The sequence below is a fragment of the Bos javanicus genome, chromosome 11 (genome assembly GCF_032452875.1).
Source record: "Bos javanicus breed banteng chromosome 11, ARS-OSU_banteng_1.0, whole genome shotgun sequence".
NCBI classification, from domain to species: domain Eukaryota; kingdom Metazoa; phylum Chordata; class Mammalia; order Artiodactyla; family Bovidae; genus Bos; species Bos javanicus.
Window position 1 is genome coordinate 60894660 of NC_083878.1, and position 10847 is coordinate 60905506.

A 10847-nucleotide genomic window follows, 5' to 3' on the forward strand; every position below is an offset into this window, starting at 1 on the left:
GACACCACCCTTAGGCAAAAAGCGAAGAACTAAAGAGCCCCTTGATGAAAGTGAAAGAGGAGAGTGAAAAGTTAGCTTAAAACTCCACATTCAGAAAACTAAGATCATGGCACCTGGTCCTATCACTTCATGGCAAATAGATGGGGAAACAATGGAAACAGTGACAGACTATTTTGGGGGGCTCCAAAATCACTGCTGATGGTGACTGCAGCTATGAAACTAAAAGATGCTTTCTCCTTGGAAGAAAAGCTATGACCAACCTAGACAGCATATTAAAAAGCAGAGACATTGTTTTGCCAACAAAGGTCTGTCTAGTCAAAGCTATGGTTTTTCCAGTGGTTATGTATGGATGTGAGAGTTGGACTATAAAGAAAGCTGAGTGCTGAAGAATTTATGCTTTTGAACTGTGGTGTTGGAGAAGACTCTTGAGAGTCCCTTGGACTGCAAGGAGATCCAACCAGTCCATTCTAAAGGAAATCAGTCTTGAATATTCATTGAAAGGACCAATGCTGAAGCTGAAGCTCCAATACCTTGGCCACCTCATGTGAAGAGCTGACTCATTTGAAAAGACCCTGATGCTGGGAAAGATTGAAGGCATGAGGAGAAGAGGATGACAGAGGATGAGATGGCTGGATGGCATCACCAACTTGATGGACATGAGTTTGAGTAATCTCCGGGAGTTGGTGATGGACAGGGAAGCTTGATGTGTTACAGTCCATGTGGTCACAAAAAGTCGGACATGACTGAGTAACTGAACTGATATATGGGCACAATATCTTTAGATATGATTCCACATCAGCATCCATATTTAAAAAATCTTATTCTACACAAACAACTTATACAATTCAATATCAAAAAACAAATAATCCAATCAAATAATGTCAAAAGCCCTAAATAGACATTTTCAAAAGAAAACATAGAGAAGATCAACAGGCACGTGAAAAGATATTCAACATCACTAATTACTAGAGAAATACAAATGAAAGCTGCAGTGAGGTATCACCTCATCCTCATCAGAATGGCCATCACCAAGAAGTCTACAAATAATGAATGCTGGAGACGGTGTGGACAAAAGGGAACCGTCCTACATTGTTGGTGGGAATATAAATTGGTGCAGCCACTGTGGAAAACAGTATGGAATTTCCTCAAAATACTAAAAATAAAGCTACCATATTATCCATCAATCCCACTCCTGGGCATATATCTGGAAAAGATGAAAACTATAATTAAAACAGATGTATACACCACAGTGTTCATAGAAGCACTATTTGTGGTAGCAAAGACATGGAAAAATCTGTGTCCATCGACAGGTGAATGGATAAAGAAGATATGGGACATATATATATATGTGTGTATGTGTGTTTATATATATCAGCCATAAAAATGAATGAAATATTGCCATTTGCAGCAACATGAGTGGACCTAGAGAATATCACACTGCTGCTACTGCTAAGTCACTTCAGTCATGTCCGACTCTGTGCAACCCCAGAGACAGCAGCCCACCAGGCTCCCCGTCCCTGGGACTCTCCAGGCAAGAACACCGGAGTGGGTTGCCATTTCCTTCTCCAGTGCATGAAAGTGAAAAGTGAAAGTGAAATCGCTCAGTCGTGTCTGCCTCTTAGCGACCCCATGGACTGCAGCCCACCAGGCTCCTCCATCCATGGGATTCTCCAGGCAAGAGTACTGGAGTGGGGTGCCATTGCCTTAGTGAAGTAAATCAGAGAAAGACAAATGTTATTTATCACTTATATGTACAATCTAAAAAATAATAGTGATGGTTCTATATACAGAACAGAAACAGACTCACAGACATAGAACACAAATTATTGTTATCAAAAGGGAAAGGGAGGGATAAATTAGGAGTATGTGATTAACTGATGCAAACTATTATACATAAAATAGATATGCAACAAAGATTTAGTGTATAATGCAGGGAACTGTATTCAATACCTTATAATAAGCTACAATGGAAAATAATCTGAAAAATATAATTGAATCATTTGCTGTATATTTCAAACTAACACAATATTGTAAATCAACTATATTTCAGTTTTATAAAATCTTACTCTGAATTACCTCAAGTGTAATCTTATAATCCTCAAATTGTTAATGAATAATCAAAAGCTTTTGAAATCTCAAGTATAATATATTCTATTCACGGAATTTTTCAAAGGTTTATAAGAAACAGGCTGTGAATTACATAGAAAGTCAAACCTCATGAAAGGAATTTTTCTTATTGTATCAAGTGACATTTTAAGGCTGAGTTTAGTACTTTGTCTTCAAAGACATCCCCATTGAGCATTTTTACTAGAAATTTCTTTCACTTTAAAACTACTGTTTATATTATAGTTTTTTTGATTCAGTGGCATTTCTTTGTGTTAGATTACCACATTCCTCATAGCAAGCAGCTCTTCCATGTGTCAGACTACGTGGGAAATGAGAATGACAAACCCAGAAAAGATCAGTGAAGCAAAACCTTTAAGGAAACCTCAGATCTGTCAAGTGAATTGTGATACTGATTAGAAGCAAGTGGCTACTTTACTGAATAAGTAATAAATTCCACTTTTAGTGTGATAGTACTATTGTGCTAATAATACTTTTTATACCACACTGTGTAAAATGTACATTATATCCCCCTTTCTAAAAGGAAATGAATCCTTAACTTTTATTGATTATAATAAAATATTATTTCCCCTCCACTAAGTATTGATACATCTTACTCCCTCTTCCTTGTTTTAAATTGTGGTTTTTTGTTTTTAAACAAGCAGGATACTTTGTCTTCAATAACAGACTGTACATTGCTTAGTCATGTTCAATTTTGATCCTCCATCACGTCAAGGTTGTAGGAAAAGAACTCTTATAAATGGGCAACTTAGTATTAAAAACACATAGGTAAAAGAGTTAAATTTGAATGATTTGTTGTATTTATATAGATAAATTACCCTCCAGATTTTCTTGAGGGTAAATTTATTTTGCAGAATAGAAAATTGTTGTGATTTTTCCCCTGTATACCATTCTTTTTTCCTATTATATTTTTAGTTAATACAGAATTGTTCTTTTTTCCAACACATGCTGTAGAGATTAACAGAAATTCCAGGTGGCTGGAGACAAGTGTAATAGGATGTCAACGGGGATGTTCTCTGGGCCACAGCTAGGTCCCAAAGCTGTGCACAGAAGGAGGTGAGCTCACATATTCTAAGTTCAGGGACCACCTGTCGTTAGGCCAGCTTGCCAAGTCATGCCAATACAGGGAAACAGCCCTAACACCAAACATACCCCAAATCACCCCATCCCTACTCCCTGAGGTATAAGGAAGAGGTGAGTGGAGAGGAGGTTAGCCTTTTCTGAAGCAGAATATTCATGTTGTTGTTCAGTTGCTAAGTTGTGTTTGATTCTTTGTGACCAGACTGCAGCACACCAGGCTTCTCTGTCCTTCGCAAGTTTGCTCTGATTTGTGTCCATTTAATCAGTGATACTATCTAACCATCTCATCCCCTGTCGCCCTCTTCTTCTTTTGCCTTCAATCTTTCCCAGCATCAGGTTCTTTTCCAATGAGTCAGCTCTTTGCATCAAGTGGCCAAAGTATTGGAGCTTCAGCATCAGTCCTTCCAATGAGTATTCAGGGTTAATTTTCTTTGGGATTGGCTGGTTTGATCTCCTTAGAATCCAAGGGATTGTACAATTACAATCTCATAATTCGTAAGGATACTCTATTCCCTCTCTTAACTGCATTCTCACTGTAGTAAAGGAGATCGAGGTTCTTCTTCCACTCAAAGTCTAGAGAAGAGCGTTCAGGAGGATTGTGTATAAAGTTTAGAGATGCCCAGCCTTCCCTGGTTGGAGACTGGTGATTGTCTCTCACCTCTGGTCTCTCCAGGACCAGCAGAGTGCTTGATGTTCTAGGACAAGGAGAGTGGGTAGTAGAGAGATGACCTAGATGAGAGAAGGGGCACCATGGTGGTCCACATTGCCCTCTCCAAGAGAGGCTGTTCACTGGATCCCTTGTGGAGGAGGTAAAGGAGGTGCAAGATATGCCTCAAGGAACTGGGCAACAGGGAGGCACCCCAGGGAGCCTCACTGATGAGGGAGCCTGAACTTGGATTCGCTCCAGCATAGAGAACAATGAAAATCTGACAGGGTTAACTAGAGAAGCAGCAGCATCCAAAAGAGAGGGAATTACCATTTTGATAGCCACTTCCTCACTTCTCCTCTTGCCTTGACCTTAGAAGTGAAGCACCAGAAAGAAGGAAGAGGGGAGGGTATACAGAATAGAGCACTCCTGCCTTCAGACTCCTCCCACCCCCCACACCCTTAGTCAGAGCCACTAGAAATAGACTTGCCTGTCTTTCTCTGGAGGGAAGCGAGGACTGCTGCTGCTGCTGCTGCTAAGTCGCTTCAGTCGTGTCTGACTCTGTGCAACGGCAGCCCACCAGGCTCCCCCGTCCCTGGGATTCTCCAGGCAAGAACACTGGAGTGGGTTGCCATTTCCTTCTCCAATGCATGAAAGTGAAGACTGAAAGTGAAGTCACTCAGTCGTGTCCAACTGTTAGTGACCCCATGGAATGCAGCCCACCAGGCTCCTCCGCCTATGGGATTTTCCAGGCAAGAGTACTGGAGTAGGGTGCCATTACCTTCTCCGGGAAGGGAGGACAAATAGTTTTTAATTCAGTTTGAAGCTTAATAGAAAATGAGCAGAATTGAACTTTACTCGCCTGAATGAGATGATCCTAATAACTTGAAGAGACTGATAAATGGAATCAAGCCAAAGTGTGATGAAGTGAGTTGACACCTAGCAAAAAAATGGCAGGGGCAGAGTACAATAGTGGAGGAGATTATTGGAAAAAATGAAGCCATTTCATATTTGTAACCCAATGACTGTGAGTCCTCACGGAAGTAGTTACAAAATCAAATGTAGTTCTATTAATTTTTACAGAGGAGTGGTTTGATCAGTTTTGAGTAAGACAGGCTGGTGAGAATGATAGCAATTCAAGTAAAGAAATTACAGTGGTTTTATTCGTTTCTCTTAATTGAGGTATAACACGCACACAAAAAAGCATACATACCGTTAAGTGTAGAGCTCCCTGAATTGAAGTGTACCCATCTATGTAACCAGCACCAAATCAGGAAATGGAACACTATCAACAGCCCAAACACCCCCGTATGTCCCCTGTCAGTCATTATCCTCCTCCCCCTAAAGTCACTGCTGTCTTGATTTCTATATATGTAGGTTAACTTTGTCTTTTATTTTTACATAAATGAAGCCCTACGTTATGTACCTTCTGTTTGCTTCTTTCATTCAGTATCACATTTGTGAGATTTATCCATGTTGTTGTGTATAGAATAAATGGAAAGCATCCATTTTCATTGCTGCTTAATACTTTGCTAGTTGAATATATCATGAATTTTATTCATCTAAATGGTAGTGCACATTGTTTTATTTTTCCCTCCAGTTTGGGGCTATTACAGAGAGTGCTGCTGGACTTTCTTGCTAAGTATTTTATCTAGGACTTTCACATCTATGTTCCTGAGAGAGATTGGCCTGTAATTTTCCTTTCTTGCCAGCTTTTGGTATCACAGTTATACTGACCTCATAAAATGATTGGAAATATTCCCTGTTTTTCTGTTTTCTGGATGATTTTCTGTAAGATTCATGGTTTTCCTGTTGTGTTTGGAAAAATTCACTAAAAGAGCCATCTATGACTAAAGTTTTCTTTGTGGGAAGGTTTAAAATTATGAATTTAATTAAAAAAACATTTTATAATTGAAATATAGTTGATTTACAACGTGTTAATTTCTATTGTACAGCAAAGTGATTTACTTTTACATATATATGTGTGTATATATATGTTCTTTTTTGTATTCTTTTCCATATGGTTTATCATAAAAAATTGAATATATTTCCCTGTGCTATACAGTAGGGTCTTGTTTTTTATCCATTCTATATGTAATAGTTTACATCTGCAAACCCCAAATTCCCACTGCATCCCTCACCCACCATGAATTTAATTTTTTAATAGATAGAACTACTTATATTTGCTCTTTCCTTTTAGACCCCTCTGTTAAATTGTATATTTCTAGAAATTTTTCATTTCAACAGCATGCAGTTGTTTAAAATTTCCTCTTATTACATTCTTTTTAAAAATTGAGTAGTAATTGACATGCAACATTGTATTTGTTTCAGATACATAGTATAATGATTTAGTATTTGTATATATTGCAAAATTAACACTGCAATAAGTCCCATTAATATTCACCACCATACATAGTATCAAAAATTTTTTCTTGTAATGAGAACTTTTAAGATTTACTCTTAGCAACCTTCAGAAACCCAGTACAGTATTATTGACAATAGTCACCATGCTGTACATGCCATCTCCATGACATTCATTTTATAACTGAAAATTTGTACCTTTTGACTCCCTTCCCCCATTTCATCAGCCCCTCACCCCTTGCCTCAGGTAGCCACCAATCCATTCTTTATACCCATGGACTTGTTTTTGGTTTGTTTTTTAAAATTCCATGTATAAATAAGGTCACAGTTATTTATCTTTTTCTCTCTGACTTATTTCACTTAGCATAATGCCATCAAGCTTCATTCTTGTTGTTAGAAAAGGCAAGATTTCGTTCTTCATTTTATGTCTGAACAATATTCCATTGAATGTATATATTGCATGTTCTCATTCATTCATCTAGCAGTAGACACTTAGGTTGTTTCCGCATCTTGGCTTTGTAAATAATGCTGCAACGAACATGGGGGTGCACATATCTTTTTGAGTTAGTGTTTTTATTTTCTTGGATAAACACACAGAAAAGTAGAATTGCTGTATCAGATGATAGTTCTAATTTTAATTTTTTGAGGAACCTCCATGCTGATTTCCATTGTGGCTGCACCAATTTTCATTCCCACCAGCAGTCCACAAGAGTTCCCTTTTTTCCACATCCTCATCAACTTGTTATTGCTTGTCTTTTTTATAACAGCCATTCTGACAGGTATGAATTGTATATTTTTAATGCTGATAGGATCTATACTGATGTCTCTACTTTTCTTCTTGGTATTGGTTATATGTAACTTATTAGTTTTTTTCTTGATCAGTGTTTTCAGGGGTTTGCAATTGTATTAGTCTTTTCAAAGAACCAATATCTGGCATTTGTTTTCTCCATACTTTCTTGCTTCTTAATTTCTTTTCTAATCTTTATTATTTCCTTATTTCTTTCTATGGGTTTAATTTTCTTTGGATATGATTTTTAAATAGACATGCAGATCACTGGTTTTCAGGTTTCTTATTTTTAATGTGCACTGCTGCTGTTGTTCAGTTGCTAAGTCATGTCTGACTATGACTCCATGAACTGCAGCACGCCAGGCTTGTCTATCTTTCGCTATCTCCCTGAGTTTGCTCAAATTCATGTCCATTGAGTCAGTAATGCCGTCCAACCATTTCATCTTCTCTTGCCCCCTTCTCTTGCCCTCAATCTTTCCCAGCAACAGGGTCTTTTCCAATGAGACAGCTATTCGAATCAGTTGGACAAAGTATTGGAGCTTCAGCTACACAATCAGTCCTTCGAATGAATATTCAGGGTTGATTTCCTTTAGGATTGACTGGTTTGATCTCCTTGCTGTCCAAGGGAGTATTCTCCAGCACCATAGTTTGAAAGCATCAGTTCTTCGGCACTCAGCCTTCTTTATGGTCCAACTTATATCCATACATGACTACTGGAAAAACCATAGCTTTTACTAGATGGACCTTTGTCGGAAAGTAGTGTCTCTATTTTGTAATACACTGTCTAGGTTTGTCATAGCTGTTCTTCCAAGGAGCAAGCATCTTTTAATTTCAAGGCTGCAGTCACCATCCACATTGATTTTGGAGCCCAAGAAAATGAAATCTGACGGTTTCCACATTTTCCCCATCTATTTGCCATAAAGTGATAGGACTGGATGCCATCATGTTAGTTTTCTGAGTGTTGAGTTTTAAGCCAACTCTTTCACTCTCCTCTTTCACCATCATCGACAGGCTCTTTAATTCCTCTTTGCTTGCTGCCATTAAAGTGGTATCATCTGGATATCTGAGGTTGTTTATATTTCTCCCTGCAATCTTGATTCCAACTTGTGTTTTATCCAGTCTGGCATTTTGCATAATATACTCTGCATAGAAGTTAAATAAGCAAGGTGACAATATACAGCCTTGATGTACTTCTTTGCCAATTTTGAATTAGTCTGGTATTACATGTCTAGTTCTGTTGCTTCTTGTCCTGCATATGGGTTTCTCAGGAGGCAGGTAAGGTGGTCTGGTATTCCCATCTCATTAAGAGTATTCCACAGTTTGTTGTGATCCACCCAGTCAAGGGCTTTAGCATGGTCAATGAAGCAGAAGTAGATGTGTTTTTGAAATTCCCTTGCTTTTTCAAATTGCCAGAGTATATTGTCAATTTTATCTCTGGTTCCTCTACCTTTTCTAAATTCAGCTTGTATATCTGAGAGTTCTCAGTTCACATACTGCTGAAGCCTAGCTTGAAGGATTTTGAGCATAATCTTGCTGGCATGTGAAATGAATACAGTTGTACAGTAATTTGAACATTCTTTGGCATTACCTTTCTTTGGGATTGGAATGAAAAAAATTTCCTTTAAGTTTGGCTATTACTATACAAATTTTGATATGTAGTATTTTTCTTTTCATTTCATTGAAAATATGTTCTAATTTCCAATGAGATCTCTTCTGCAACCCATAAGATACGTAGAAGTATACTGTTTTTATAATAGGGAAACACTAGGGAACTTCTAGCTATCTTTTTGTAATTGATTTCTGGCTTTGTTCCACCATAGTCAGATAATTTAGTATTATTCTAATACTTTGATATTTGTTGAGATTCGCGTTATTGCCCAGCATATGTGTACTTTTAATAAATATCTAGGTATACTTGAAAAGATTGTGTTTTCTTTAGTTGTTGAATGCAATGTTTTGATGGTTAGTTTTATGTGTCAAACTGACAACATATTACTTAGGTAATATCTGAATAGCTGGTAACACCTTTGCTAAGTTACTTCAGTCGTGTCCGACTCTGTGCGACCCCATAGATGGCAGCCCACCAGGCTCCCCCATCCCTGGGATTCTCCAGGCAAGAACACTGGAGTGGGTTGCCATTTCCTTCTCCAATGCATGAAAGTGAAAAGTGAAAGTGAAGTCACTCAATCGTGTCCGACTCTTAGCGACCCCATGGACTTCGGCCTACCAGGCTCCTTGGTCCATGGGATTTTCCAGGCAAGAGTACTGGAGTGGGGTGCCATTGCCTTCTCCGGTAACACCTTATTTCTAGGTATGTCTGTGAGGGTATTTCTTGAAGAGACTAGCATTTGATTCAGAAGACTGAGAGAAGAAACCCCCCTCATCCATCCACTGGGGCACAAATGGAACAAAAAGGGAAACAAAGGATGAATTCATTCTCTCTGTTCTTGGGCTGGAACACTCTTCTTTTCCTGTTCTCAGACATCAGAGCTTCTCGTTTTCAAGTCTTCAGGCTGAGACTAAATTATACCACTGGCTTTCCTGATTTTCTTGCTTACAGACACCAGACTGGGACTCCCCTACCTCAATAACTCTGAGTGAGCCAATTCCTATCTTAAAAAACATGAATACATACATGTATGTATACACACACACACACACACACACACACACACACAATTGGCTCTTGAACAACATGAGGGTTAGGGGTGCTGACTCTCCACAAGTAAAAAATCCACTTACAACTTACAGTTGGCCCTCCCTCTCTGAAGTTCCTTAGAATCTCTCATTCCCCATCTTCAGATTTAACCAACCTCAGATCATGTGACTCTGTAATATTTATAGTGAAAAAAATCCACATGTAAGTGGACCCAGGAACTTCAAGCCCACATTATTCGGGGGTAAACCCTGTCTATCTATCTTCTGTTATTATAGTTTTGTTTCTCTAGAGAACCCTGACTAGTAAAAACCTTCTACCTAAGTCAGGTCGTGTTTATTAAATGTTAGTTAACTATTCTATATTTTTATTTTTGTGTCTGTTCTATCAGTCACTGAAAAAGGTAGGGTAAAAACTATTCTGATTGTGAATTGATTCATTTCACCTTATTTCTCTCGATATTCTTTATGATAGTTTGAAACTATGTTATCAGAAACTTAGAAATTTAGAATAGTTATGCCTTCCTGGTGAACTGACCTTTTTATCATTACGAAATGTGTTTTGTAACTCTAGAAATGTTTTTCCTTTACTGTATGATTTTCTATTTCTCTCACTTTTTCTGTGTTTCCTTTTATCTCCTTTCTTGCTTTCTTTGGATTTATTTTAAATTATTTTATTGTTCCTTCTATTAGCTTGTTAGGTATGCATTCTTTGTTACTCCTTTTGTGGTTACTCTGGAGAAAAATGCATGCCTGAATCTAATACAAATTAATATTTTACCTCCCTCAGACAACTTAAGGACTTTAGAACAAACTACTTGCTCCTGTCCTGTCTTCTGTATTAATGTTTTCACATATTTTAATTCTGCACACAACCAAAACCCCACAATATGTTATTATTATTGCTTTTTGTTAATTTTCATGTAGATCTACCCAATCATTTATTCTATTGTTCTTTATTCCTTCTTGCACTTCTGTGCTTCTCTCTGGGATTGTATTTCCACTTCCTTTCAATATTGGTTTTCTACTGATAAATCTGCTCAAAATTTGTTGGTCTGGAATGTCTTTATTTTGCTTTCATTTTTGAAGGCTACCCTGGGTGTAGAATTCTAGGTTAGCAGAATCTTTAAAGATGACAAACATACCATTGCCGCCTTTTCCATTACTTCTGATGATAAGGTAACTATTAGTTTT